Source organism: Balaenoptera borealis, assembly GCF_965194805.1.
Source record: "Balaenoptera borealis genome assembly, chromosome: 21".
Lineage (NCBI taxonomy): Eukaryota > Metazoa > Chordata > Mammalia > Artiodactyla > Balaenopteridae > Balaenoptera > Balaenoptera borealis.
The window spans coordinates 8430502-8444249 of record NC_138880.1 but is presented as its reverse complement, the minus strand read 5'-3'; the positions used below and the strand labels follow the sequence as shown (position 1 = coordinate 8444249).

The window sequence follows — 13748 nt, the reverse complement described above, 5'->3', positions numbered from 1 at the left end:
GTTCAAGACATCGTGCTCCATGTTTCAGGACATACAAAAAGCAGCCGTGGCTTTAGCCTACACTTCCTCTCGAGCACATGGTCTGGTAATGAGCTAAGACCTTATTATAATACAAGATAAAGCGAAAAATGTGCCTTACAAAGAGGTGCAAATGCTTTAGAAGGGGGAAGGAAGTCAGGGAAGACTTCACGGTTGCAATTGAAATGGGTCTTGAAGGAATGGTGGGACTTTGTCAGGTGAAAGTGTGATGGCACAGAAGAAAAATCTTAGGGAAATTCATAAACACAGACCCAGAGGGGAAAAGAAGCCCATGTGGGCTTTAGGAGCAAACAGTTGCATTTAGAACACAAGGGATTTCTAAGGAAGTTAAACTGGGCAAATTCTCTTGGGGCTAAAGTTGGGAATTTCTTGAAATTCAAGCTCAAACCTGCCTTAAGTCAGTGGGCAATGGGTGCATTATATTTTGATCGTCAGTTTATTTGACTGTCCTTACAAAACTGTATATGCTCTCAGTGTCAGAGCTGCTCGGCCTCACCTATATCTCTGCTTCTTTTTTTCTTTTAGCAAGTATCAATAGACTACGTTATCCAGCCCCACGCAGCTCTGTCTGTGAAATGCAGATAGAAATGTGGATAGAAGCAATGTGTACCACTTCCAAGCCTGGCCTCTAAGCCGTCTCCTGCATCGTTTCATGTGCTCTCTTTTCTGCTGACCAAGTACAGAGGATCCGGGAGAGGTCTCCAGAGTTCTCTCTAAAAGATGATGGAGCCACTGGATGGAAGAGCTGGGCATCAAAGGTATGTGTGAAACAGCCCACCCTTCCTCCTGCCTCATATCTGCATGAAACTGTGACTCTACCATGTTGGACCACTGACATTTTAGCTATTATCTAATAACTCTATATAAAAACACTGTGTCTTATTTTATCTATCTGTAAGGCTTTGTGCAAAGAAAGAACTCAATCAATTTTAGAAATGAACAAATGATTGAGTGAATGATTGAATTAATGAATTGAGTCATGAACACAGTTGACTTTAGAAAGTAACGTACAAACAATAGTATAAAGATAGGATGTGCTGGAAGGAAAAGAATCTGGAAGTGATGACATAGGCAGGTATTATGACAGTCCGAGAAGATGAGACCCTGAATCAATTTAGAGGCAGTGGAAGTGTAAAGAAGGAGAAAGAGATGAAAGACATCCTGGGTAGAGACTCTAAGGAAAATGATAACTGATTAGATGCAGTGATTATAGGAAAAAGAAATTTCAACATTGACTCTGAAGTTTTGAGTCTATAGAAAAGGGAGAAGAGTGGTACCATGAACAGAAATATGGAAGAAAGAAGGGAGTTGGAGGAAGGAGGGCTGGTGCTTGGGATATGATGACTCAGATGATGCCCAGCTCAGATGGTAACTGAACGCATGAAGCTTGTGCCCAACAGATAACTGGAGATGTGCACCTGATCTTCAGCTGGAGCTAGACATGGATGTGAACGACATGGATATGCAAGGAGAATTAGACCACCTAGAGGGAGAGGAGAGCACAGAAAGTAAAAGTCAACAGGCAGAGCTTAATGAATAGCTCACAAGGACGGGGTGAAAAGAAGAGGAGAAGATACCAAATGAAACTTTTAAAGGAGGAGGGGGGTAGGAATTAAGGGAGGAGACAGAATTGGGCAGATCTCTGGAAGCTACAGGAGGAGAAATTCTCATCAAGCCTGGCTGAGGAGCGTGACGATTGCACTGGGAAGACTTGTGGGATCACAGGCTTAGAGATGGTAGGAAAGGATGGAGTTAAGAGCACAGGTAGAGAGACTCGCTGGAATGAGGAAAAAGTGCAGATCTCCCTGCCTGTGAGAAGAATGAAGGAAGAGATGGTGAATAAAACAACAAAGAAGAAACGGAGGTGCTGAGCATAGAGGCGAGAACTTGAAGGAACTCAGGTAGGGGAGACTTGTCTTCAAGAGCGTGAAAGGAAAGGCAATCCACTGAGAGGGAAAGAGGCTGAGAAGGGAATGGGGGCCTGAGAGGGGAGGGTGGTTGTGAGAAGTACTACCCAGAATGTAATAGGAACCCAATGAGTAATGAATGATGGGCAAGAGCCCAACGAGAATTAAGAGTTGCTTTAATGAAATGAAGGGGTCAGGAAGGTAAAAGCAGGGAGGAGCTTATGGTCTTGGAAAATTTACGAGTTCAAGATCTAAGTAGTGGAGGAATTCTCAGTGATGATGATAATAATAATAATAATTCCAGCTAACGTTGATTGTGGTGTTAAAGTGCCAGATAATATGCTAGGCAATTTCTGTGTACTATCTCCTTAAATCTCTGTAACACCCCAGTCAGTAAGGTATTATTATTTTCCCATTTTACAGATGAATAAATTAAAGCTACAGATGGCTGGGCCATTTGCTCTGAGGCACACAACTGACAGGCCCAGAATTCAAACCTAGTCCCATTAGCTTCAGAGAACTTAATGCCAAGCTGCCCACGATGATCTTTACTGTCACCCAGCTGAGCAGCTCCGTGGAGGCGAGAGCGAGCTCCCTGAGGATGTGGAACTTGAATCGTGCCTGAGTAGAGTTGGGAAGATGATCAGTTTTCATGTTGGAATCCCTCGGACTTGAGCAAGAAAAGGAAGCCTGTGAGCCAGGTTAAGGAAAGAAAGTGTTACAGATTCTGGTGTGTGAATCTCAACTTGGCAAGGTCGTTGGATAAAGGTCACGAAACGATGGTTGGGGGCAGTGGTGGGAAGCACAGACTTGCCAACCCACCTTCTGTTCAGTTCAGGGAAAGGAAGGAGAGAAGGATACGCTGGAGATGGTTACAAGATAAATGGAGTCTTCAGAGAAAAGCCAGAGGTTGCTTAATGCTAGGAAATGGAATGATGCACAAAAAATTATTTGGGGAGATCTGTGAGGTTTTTTTGTTTTTTTTTTTTTTTGTTTTTAATATAAAGAGTCCCAAGGGATAGGGTGCATAGTTTCAAGTTAGGTATCAGACGAGGGTTTAGGGCTCTCTGGAAAGAGATAGAAATAAGGGCTAGGGTAGAAGGAGGATGAAATTTGGGATTTAAGACTATCACTTTAATGGTCAGGGTTTGGAAGGAAGAGATCCGTAATAATGGAAGAGGAATGACCATTAGGCAGAAACTGTTGGTTTTGCACGATGACCACTAGGGGGAGCTCCAGCCTATTCCTCACCTAATAGTGCTGAGGTTAGGAGCACAGGTTCAAATTCTAAGCAGCTCACGCAGCTCAATATCAAAAAAACAAACAACCCAATCTAAAAATGGGCAGAAGACCTAAACAGACATTTCTCCAAAGAAGATATACAGATTGCCAACAAACACATGAAAGAATGCTCAACATCATTAATCACTAGAGAAATGCAAATCAAAACTACAATGAGATATCATCTCACACCAGTCAGAATGGCCATCATCAAAAAATCTACAAACAATAAATGCTGGAGAGGGTGTGGAGAAAAGGGAACCCTCTTGCACTGTTGGTAGGAATGTAAATTGATACAGCCACTATGGAGAACAGTATGGAGGGCCCTTAAAAAACTAAAAATAGAACTACCATATGACCCAGCAATCCCACTACTGGGCATATACCCTGAGAAAACCATAATTCAAAAAGAGTCATGTACCACAATGTTCATTGCAGCACTATTTACAATAGCCAGGACATGGAAGCAACCGAAGTGTCCATTGACAGATGAATGGATAAAGAAGATGTGGCACATATATACAATGGAATATTACTCAGCCATAAAAAGAAACAAAATTGAGTTATTTGTAGTGAGGTGGATGGACCTAGAGTCTGTCATACAGAGTGAAGTAAGTCAGAAAGAGAAAAACAAATACTGTATGCTAACACATACATATGGAATCTAAAAAAAAAAAGGTCTTGAAGAACCTAGGGGCAGGACGGGAATAAAGACGCAGACCTACTAGAGAATGGACTTGAGGACACGGGGAGGGGGAAGGGTAAGCTGGGACAAAGTGAGAGAGTGGCATGGACATATATACACTACCAAATGTCAAATAGATAGCTAGTGGGAAGCAGCCGTGTAGCACAGGGAGATCAGCTCGGTGCTGTGTGACCACCTAGAGGGTGGGATAGGGAGGGTGGGAGGGAGGGAGACACAAGAGGGAAGAGATATGGGGATATATGTATATGTATAGCTGATTCACTTTGTTATAAAGCAGAAACTAACACACCATTGTAAAGCAATTATACTCCAATAAAGATGTTAAAAAAAAGAAAACAGACGTGGGATTTGGATAAGCCACTTATCCTTTCTGTTAAACGTAGATAACAAAATGGAGATAATTTTGAAAATTAAATGAGATACTACCTATAACACATTTTTTACTTAGTATGCGCTGAAGACAGGCAGTGGTCAGAGTCCTGGGTGGAGGGAATTCCCTTCCATCAGAAAGGAGGCCGTGAGCACTACCGGACAATGGTACCAAGGACCTCGGGGTCAATATGGAAAGGGAAACCATCAACAGCTGTTGACACGTCTGTGCTCTTTAGGGATTCTTTCCCTCCAGTAGAGCCAAGTGGCTCATGTGGTGAAAACAGGGTGAAGCTGCGTCAAGTCTAAGAAGAGTCCATTAACAAGAAATCCAGAACTGGAAGTTCTGAGCCTTTCTAGGTCTTCAAATGAGAGCTTCTCCTTCCTTGAAGGCTTGTTTCACCCTTCCTTGCCTCTTCTCCACAGCTGGGTGGCGAGATGTTGGAACTGGACTGAGGGGCGGCGGCGGGGAGGGAGTTCTCCCGGCTCAGGCACCGTCCAGCGGGCTGCACACCTGGAGAGCCGCGGGCTGTGAAGACCGTCTGATTACACCTCTTCTGCTCTCTGTTTCCATTTCTAGAGCCTGTCTGTCTCTCAGCAGACTCCCTCCCAGCTTTTGAGGGGGCTGCCTTCACCTGCATTGACTTCAAATAAGAATAAGGTCCACCAGTCACCACCAGCAAGGACTGGAGAAGCAGCAGGAGATGTCCTTGAAGTAACCACTTATAGGGACAGTGCTTTTGTGAGGGGCCTGGATGCCCTTGTTATCATTTTATTACATTCCTCTTCTCTGAGCCCTGAGGACTTTCTCTGGAATGAACATAAGACCAGTTACTTTAGAAATAAAATGTGTTTTTCATTAAAACCTGATTCTGGCTCCTTCAGTCCCAACAAAGCGTTTCCCTCCTGGTCTAATTGGGTTTCAAGTTATCAATGATACGTTTCTGTACAAGGAGGTAGGAAGCCCCTGTGTCCTTCTGCTAAAGCCTGCCTACCACTGGTATGAAATGAAACTTCCCTTTGGGAAAGTGTAAGGGGAACTGGAAGAGGGAGGGTTATTTAGAACTTGGAGAGGAAGCCTTTCGTTATCCTTGTAGGATGCTTGGTCCATATCCCTTCCTCCCACCCCTCACCCAAACCATTCCCTCTCCCCACCCAGGGACACTCCCCAATCCTATCAGCCAAGGGAGACACATGCCCAGGACTGTGAAAAGACAGGACCAATTAGCCTGCCCTAATTGGAGGCATCTAGAATTTGTTCCAAGAGCAAACTTACCGAAGTCCTCAATAGAGAAAAATCCAAGTGGTTACATCCCAGAGTAAGCCGGTCTCCATCACTCTCCTGTTTAACAAGGCAAGAGCCATGATTGACACAGCACCTACACAACAAAATCCCTGCGCATTCCTGAGCAGCGGGCCCCAGCCTTGGCTACACATTACAGTCACCTAGGGAACTCTTACTTCTCATGCTAGGATTTAAATGGTATGAGGTCAGGTCTTCAAGACTTTTTAAAACTTCTGGAGGATTCAAATGTGCAGCCTGAGTTGAGAACGAGTTCTAGAACCGTGTTGTCCCAGACAGTAGCCATCTGTGAGTACTTAAAGTTCAAGAAGTGAACATCGAATCAAATTAAAAATCAGTTCCCAAATTGCACTAACCACATTTGGGTGCTAGGGGCCCGTGGCTTCTACGTAGGAGAGTACAGATATGGGACATTTCCATCACCACAGGTGGAGTTGTCCTGGAGCATCAAAATGTCCTAGGTCAAAACTCTTCAGTTCTTCTACTGACCCACAATGAAGGCTCTTTAGGAGTCCAGTGGTCTCACCGTCTCACTGAGCTGCAGACCTCAAGGTTTGCAAAGTTCTGTTGTCCAGGCTTCCTCCGCTCCTGATAGGGATGACGTCACGGACCTACAAGACAGGAGCTTGCATTCATCACCACGCTGTTAAAGGGACATGCAGAGGTCTCCTGACCTGCACCAAGTCACCCGGCTGGCAGATGGCAGGATCAGGATTTTAAACCAAGCGAGTTTTTACCATTGCGCAAGCTCTCCTTCTTAGCCCAAGAGCTCCACCCCGGGGACAAGGGCATCAGAGCTTTCTCCGAGGAAAGGAAAGGCCCTAAAATGCTTTCTGCTGACCAGTGTTTCCTCATCAGCCAGTCTCCGGACTCAGCACATTCTGACCTCAAAAAATATGCCTGGACTCATTGCAGTTAACTTGCTTTGCAAGGACCCAGGAGCAAGGAGACATGTCATCCTCTCTTTTGTTAAGAGGTGTTTCTGAGTAGCTGGCAAGGCTTGTGGGCAGGGTCTTTCAGATCAAAAACACTGCACGAAACTTCGAAGAATATCTCTTGGAGGAATACGAAGAAAGGACCCAGCTTGGGTGGTGCGAGAGGAGCTCGTCAGCTTTGAGGTAGGAATTTCCAGGAGAAAGTCCACACATTCAGGTTCCCACTGTGTCCTGCTGCCTGAAGCATATCAGTTTACTTTGCATCTTTAGTACCTGAGGGAAAACACACCTGAGATCCACTGGGCTCCATTGGCTTGAGTTAAACAAAAATGTGTGCAAGCACGAGTAGGGCTTTCTCTCTCTCTCTCTCTCTCTCTCTCTCTCTCTGTGTGTGTAAAAAAGGATTGAGGAAGGAAGAAATGAGAGCTAAGAATACTTCTAACCACAACAAATGTTACTTGGTTTTAATGTAAATTTATTTTAATTATCTTCAATTTTGTCCTTGCAAACCATCAAATAAAGAAGATATTTAAGAGGTAAGTTTGGTGTAAATTGATCCTGGTCTAGAACATGAATAACTCACATCGCAATGGGCTCAGACCACTGACTATTAGGTGTGGATTTGACCCAATATCTTCCACGTTGCCATATTTACCTTACCTTAACTTAAACGTAAGTATATCTACCCAAAATCACGATTCTCCTTTTATTTTGTTACCCTTCCTGGCCTGGGGATTTACTCACACTAGGCCAGTAAGTCTGCTAGCTGCCAGAAGACAGGGTGAATGGCTCCTGCACATCATGGACCTGGGCCCTGGGCTGGCCAGAGCTTCTGCCTTTGGTCACACAAAAATCTACTCCATATACAGAATCTCATGAGTGTATGCTATTTTCGCTTTTAATGTCCACATTATAATCCATATTACTATTTTATCATTTGAGGCCTTTTATCCTAAGAATGCTGTTACCCAGTCCCTGTTTTGGTGGCGGTGATTTTATTCTAATGGACTGACATGGCCACAACCATGATATAAATAGATAAATGCACTTGGTTAATTTCCACAGTCCTGCAAAAGACAGGACACCAGCAAGAGCGAATTTTTGATGGATACATGGTGTCCACTTAGGCCCCCAGCCAAGGTCTCTGGAAAAGCATGAGTCAGAGCCTAAATTTAAGCCAAGTTTAAGACTCCTTTTGCTAATGGTGTGAGTACCGCCCCCCACCCCTTGCTGATGAAAGACTTGGATCATGAGGTCAGCACATGGTGAGGGTAGACACAGCTTTTCCTTTGATGGAGATAACTCAGAAGCCCTGAGGTCATCCAGAAAGAAATGATGGGGCCTACCCTGTGTTGGGGATCCCTTCAGAAATCCAGCATCCATTGGGAGGGCAGTAATAAGTCCTTTCCCTCTGTTACTATTTCCCGCCTCCTTTTTCTTGATTGCTGTTGCTGTAAACTGCTCCTTAATCCTGTAAAACAGAAGACTGACACTTGCTTTGAGATGTGAAAATGCCAGGGGCCCACTGTCATTTCCAACCCAAGGGGTGCGCAGGGTGCTGTTTGGATCATGTGTACAACTGGCCAAGCGTAGAGATGTTCTTTGGTGCCTAATCTGTAGGTGTGGGCCTGGCATGGGCCAGAGCTCTCTGAGGCTTTTGGCTCAGCTTATTTGGGGTTGATTTCTGATTCTCATGCCAGTTGCCCAGGGGATAGGCACAAAATACACACAGAGGATCTGATCTGATTTTTAAGAAGTGGTCCGATGAGTTCACTTGTTTTAACAACTGAATCGGATCGACCAGGTGGCCGTGCATCGATTCTATGGCGCTGCCTGGATCAATCTGAATAAAACCGCTTAGTGCCACATATAAACACAGCTGAATTCAGACAAGTGGGATGAAATCTTTCCTTTAAGCTCTTGAGTAATTGAAAATACAGCTCCTTCGATGGGGTCTCTACTGGGGAGATTAGGTATAGCAGGCTGGTTGCAATTCTATCCCAACTCCCTGAACAGAATTCAGCTTCTTTCCTAGTTTCCTTCCTCAGGATCCCCTTTTTTACATAACACTGAGCTCCCAAACAGGATACCTGTGATCGAAATAGATTAAACACTGGGGACCAAAGACTAGCATAAACTATCAAAGAGTTCCTTTCCAGGAGCTGATGAAATCCCTGACCTCTGGTTCAGGGGTCAAAGACAGACTGATTATTTTCTGAAGTAAAATTGAGCCAACAGGATTTATGCTAAACGGGGATTCTAAGAGATTCTTGGCTAACACTGTTTGACTCACAACTACTTCCTAGCCTTATTTGCAGTCATACTGCTTTCTACTTAGACAAAGCAGGAGGGTTAAGATTCTCTGGGCTCTTCCCTTGACCACGCTCTTTGGTAATGTCTGATTCTACACCTCGTCAGAACTCCTTGGACTTCACTACAACACAAGGCTAGTTGATTATGGTTCTCATATAGCTTGGGTTTAGCAAGGTATTTCTAGTGACTGTTCTTCTTCCTGAGCCTCAGTTTTCTCATCTGTAAGTGAGATGGTTGGATCTGATCATCTCTAAGCTCTCTTCCGGCATTTGCCTTGTTTGGTTTTAATAGTACCTTCTGCTGGCATTTGCACAGCACATTAACATCTTGTAAAGCAAATTTGTATCTATCATCTGTGTTGCTCCTTCTGTGTTGTTCTAGGAAAAACATACCCTTCAATTTCTCCAGAAGCATTGCCCCGTTAGATCAGATACCCAGGGTCCATCAGCCTTCAGTAGGTGAATGTGTTAACACGCTGCCCCCATCACACTGACCATTGGATTCTCAGCCAAGTCTACATTCCCTATGCAAGAGGATGCCCTGTTGGTGTGAGAGGGTGTGAACACCACCTGTCAGCATCCGATATGGAAAAGACTGGCATGAGGCAATGAGCTTTACCATCTTGTGCTGAAAGGCAGAACTTTTCTTTCTTATAGTTCAGCTTGTATCAGGGCCTTCAAATGCAGCCAAGGCATTAAAGAAGAAAAAAAAAACCTTGGAAGGTTTTTGTACCTTTTGCAAAAAAAAAAAATTCCCTTTCGTTTTTTTTTTTACCATTACCAAAATCTCCTCCAAACACACAGACCCTACAGTATCCCTATTAAATTATATAGAGCGAGTCCAGCCCTTGACTGTCAGCGGGGCCCATCAGTCCTAATTTATCGCCCCAGGAAACACAGTACAATTATGGTAATAAATAATAATAGGATTCAGTACATGACAACATGAATGATGGAGGCTCTCAGAATTCATTTACGTTGCTTTGTGTTGCAATCATCATGCCTCTAATGTAATGCCAAGCAAATGAGCCCCTTTGAATATTGTGCAATCTACTGCAAGTCAACTGGCACAAAACTCACTCAATAAATCATGTTCAAACACATGCCTGTAATGACAGGTAAATCAACAATGAAGTAATTGCATTTAATGTATTGAAATACTGGACAAAAAACAGTGACCTCGAAGTGACTTTTTGTAAAAGGTATGATATAGTTGCAACAGGGAGTGAGTTCCTTCCTAAGAGGCTCTCCTTGCTTAGATGCACATGCAGAACGCAGGCTGCTGTTCCCTGCACAGATCGTGATTTATCACCCTCTCCCAGCAGCAGTCACAGGGCCAGCCTGCCAGAGGCTTCAAAAGGGGCCTTCACGAGGCTGAATACAAAAGTCAGGTAAGGATGGGATCAGCCTCTAGCCGTGGAGCCCCTTCTCTGCCTGAGCGGTCCCCAAGCTCGTTATTTCTGGAGCTAACGCAGAAGGCAGCCTGAAGGGGAGGAAAGAGCCCTGGCCTCAGTCAGGAGGGCTGCATCCCCGCCCCAGCCCTGGTACTAACCAAATCACCGTTCGACTCTCCCCGAGTGCCTTTGCCTCAGTCCTTCATCTGTAAAATGAAGCGCTTGGACTGCCATCTCTGAAATTCATTGCAATTCTAATATTCTATGAAGCTCTGATTCTAATTAGAGGACTTCACTTCTAAGCAGGCAGAAAAGAAGTCCCCCCTCTGCTCCTGAGTGTTGAAGGCCCTGGTTTGAACCAGCATGCATCTCTTCATCGTTTTCAGTGGCTTAGGCCAAGTGTATGTGCTTCTAATTTCTGTGAAACTTAGGCCTGCCCCTTTCTGGGCAAGCAGACAAGTCTGAAAATAGGGCCCCAGGGGCCGTGTGGATGGATAACAGACAACATTGAAATGACAACCTTCCCTACATCTCCCATTGCAGCCAGCCCAGCTCCTCTCTTCCCAGGAACCATGTCAGGAAGAGATGAAGCAGAGCCTCAGCTAAGCCAAAGGCCACTTCAGGAACTTTCCTGCTCTCGGGAAAAACTCTTCTCCTCTGAAAGGTGGCAGACACTCCCCCACTGACATCTGTTCCTCTTCATCCTTAACTCTCAGGCCCTGACTATTGCCAGCGTAGATCTCAAGGACCCCACGATCTTGGAGGCATAAGGAAGTGACGAGGTTTGGAGGAAGTGTCAGCAAATGTGAAATGAGACGATCTGGCACGTAGTGTATCTGACACGTGACTGTGTCCAAGTCCCCAACTCTCCCAGCTCCGTTGCTTCATCTGTAAAATGATAACAACACTTGGTGTGCCCACAATGAGGTTGTCGGGAGGACAGTGTGACATACACATGAAAAGGCTTTATTAGTTGTACAACATGATGCTAAAGTCTCATTTTTATGATTAGTTGGGAGAACAGAAAACTTGGAGATCAGGGTATTGCTTTCTGCACTCAGACAACACTTCTCACCACCCAGACATCATCTCGTTGACTGATCTGTGTGTTGTTATGGTCTGACTCTCCTCGGGAGGGTACTGACTAAAGTGAAGAGGGGCTTCGAGGGTCTGATTCTTGTTGTCGTATGTTCCCAGCACCTAGAACAAGGCGAATAAGTATTTATTGAATGAATGAATGAAGGATACCTTTTCTTTCTTAGCACTGATCTTGAAGGTGTTTTTAGAAAGAGATATTTGGTGCTGCCTTCCCACAAATCCATAAGCACAGCTTCTCCTTTTATATATAGAATGGATAAACAGCAAGGTCCCACTCTATAGCACAGAGAACTATATTCAATATCCTGTGATAAACCATAATGGAAAAGAATATTAAAAAAAGAATGTATACATATGTATAACTGAATCACTTTGCTGTACAGCAGAAATTAACACAACATTGTAAATCAAATATAGCTCAATAAAAAATATTGAAGAACATAAATGCAGCTTCCTGCTTCGTTTACATTTCCTGCTGAATTATGGCTGTTTAGCTGGCGGTGGTTTCTTTAGCAATGATTGGGAAGCCTTTTAAGCCCACTGAGATGCCTTCTGGGGCCAAAGCTGGACCACAGTTTCCCGGGCAACAACAATCCGGAAAAATATGGCCCACTTCAAAGCAGGAAGGGATCTGGGAATCTGGCAAAACCCACAAGCCTTTCTGCATTTGAGGGGTGGGGAGTTATGGTGAATCTGGCCACCACAAGCCCTTGAACTAACAAGTTTCCATTCTCAGGATCTCTCATCCACAGGCTCTGTCCACCCTCTCCTGGATGCCATTCTATCACGGAACCACGAAAGCATCCTCAAACTTTGCTTGCCCTCTCCTTCCTAAAGTGGGCTCTTGCACTCTTGAGAGCTCCTCTAGGATATACCCAGAAAAGCCAGGCAGCAAGCAGCACGCAGAACAAAAGACCCATTAACCGGGGCTGGTGGGCAGGAAGGCAAAACAGGGGGCTTGGAAGGAGACAGAAAGAAACAGAACCACTCTAATTTTAGAAAATTGTTGCCAGTTGCGGGACGTTAAAAGTGTTCCCCAAAGATGGGAACATGGGGAATGGAGGGACCCGGCTTCATCCGACCCGATGATTAATGGGCTAGGAGTTGGGATCCCCGATGGTAAATACCTACTTGTTGATCTTGGGTTTTCTCAACACTGGGCTGGATTCAGATTGCTCCTGGAAGCAGGACAGGTATTTGGCAGCAACTGGAGAGCAACAGCTCAAAGGCTACACTCCCCACCCCTGGGATTCCACGGTCCCTTCAGAAAAAAAGCCAGTGGCAAGTCAAACCCAGGGTTAAGGAAGAGGGAGCCGGCTCCCGGTGCCCTCAGACTGCTATGGACAAAGAAGTGCCTCTCACTGAGCACATTGCTTAATTTCTTAATGGAAGGCAATGCATTTTAGTTTGACCCATCAGCATGAATTGCTTATAAGTACCCCCAAACACCATTCAAAAGATCGCCCATCTCCCCAGTTCAGCTTCCCCAAAGTCTGTTTTCTTTTCCCCTATTTCTACTCTCTGTTCCTGCCCCAGCCTTCTTCCACCCCAGCCTCTCATCCCTGTCGGAAGTCAGGGACAGGAGATGCATTCCTACCTCTAACCCTCTTATGAGGCCTTTCCCAAGAGCCAATGAGCTTGCAGCCCTGGCTGTGAAGTGGCTTCGTCGCTTGATTGATGGCTGGCGGTCAGCAACTACCACCCCCCCAGCTGACTCCACAAAGTCCACACACAGCACATCGGAGGGGGGGAAAAAGTGATAAAGGGACACCAGAGAGCCTTGGATGAACACAGGGGCCAAGGGAAAAGTCGGAGGATGAAAGCCAGCCTTGCCTGAGAACCACACTCACCCCTGACAGGAAGGGCAGCAGCCAGCTTTCCTCCTCTTCCTCTCAGAGAATAAGCAGGCAGATGTGGAGGCAGAAGGGGAAAAGTTTTCATCCAGAACTTTCTACACGTTTCTAGAAAAAGTGGGAGAATCACAAGAGGACCCTTCTTCTTGAAGAGCACCTGTATCAAACATGCAGATTGGGAAAGGAACCGCCCTAAATTCTCCCTGCATATGGTTGCTACACCACCACTGGCCCTTGGTGAGGAGAAATCATGCTCCATGATGGTCTAGAAGCCCCAGGACATCGGTCAAGGATCTAAGGAAACTCAGCAGCTCAGAGCGATGCCTGTGAGTCTCAAGGGGAGTTTCCAGAGCCAGGGGCATTCTGTTGTTTTGTTGTCTGTAACACCCCTTTCAACCCCACTTGCCAATGTCAATCATACAGTCTCCTGAAATGCACCGACATTCTATTTTCGATTTGTCAATCACCCTCAAGAATTCCAGCCCAAGTACCACATCAGGACCAAGCGTGTAGATCAGAAATTCAGAATGGAGTCAACTATAGCAACGAAA

At 45.2% G+C, this 13748-nt stretch overlaps 1 long non-coding RNA gene across 1 annotated transcript in view; it reads right to left on the bottom strand.

The window, feature by feature from the left end:
* The window catches only part of LOC309619678, a 96564-nt gene that overhangs the window by 39881 nt on the left and 42935 nt on the right, over positions 1–13748 (bottom strand). The window lies entirely within an intron of this gene.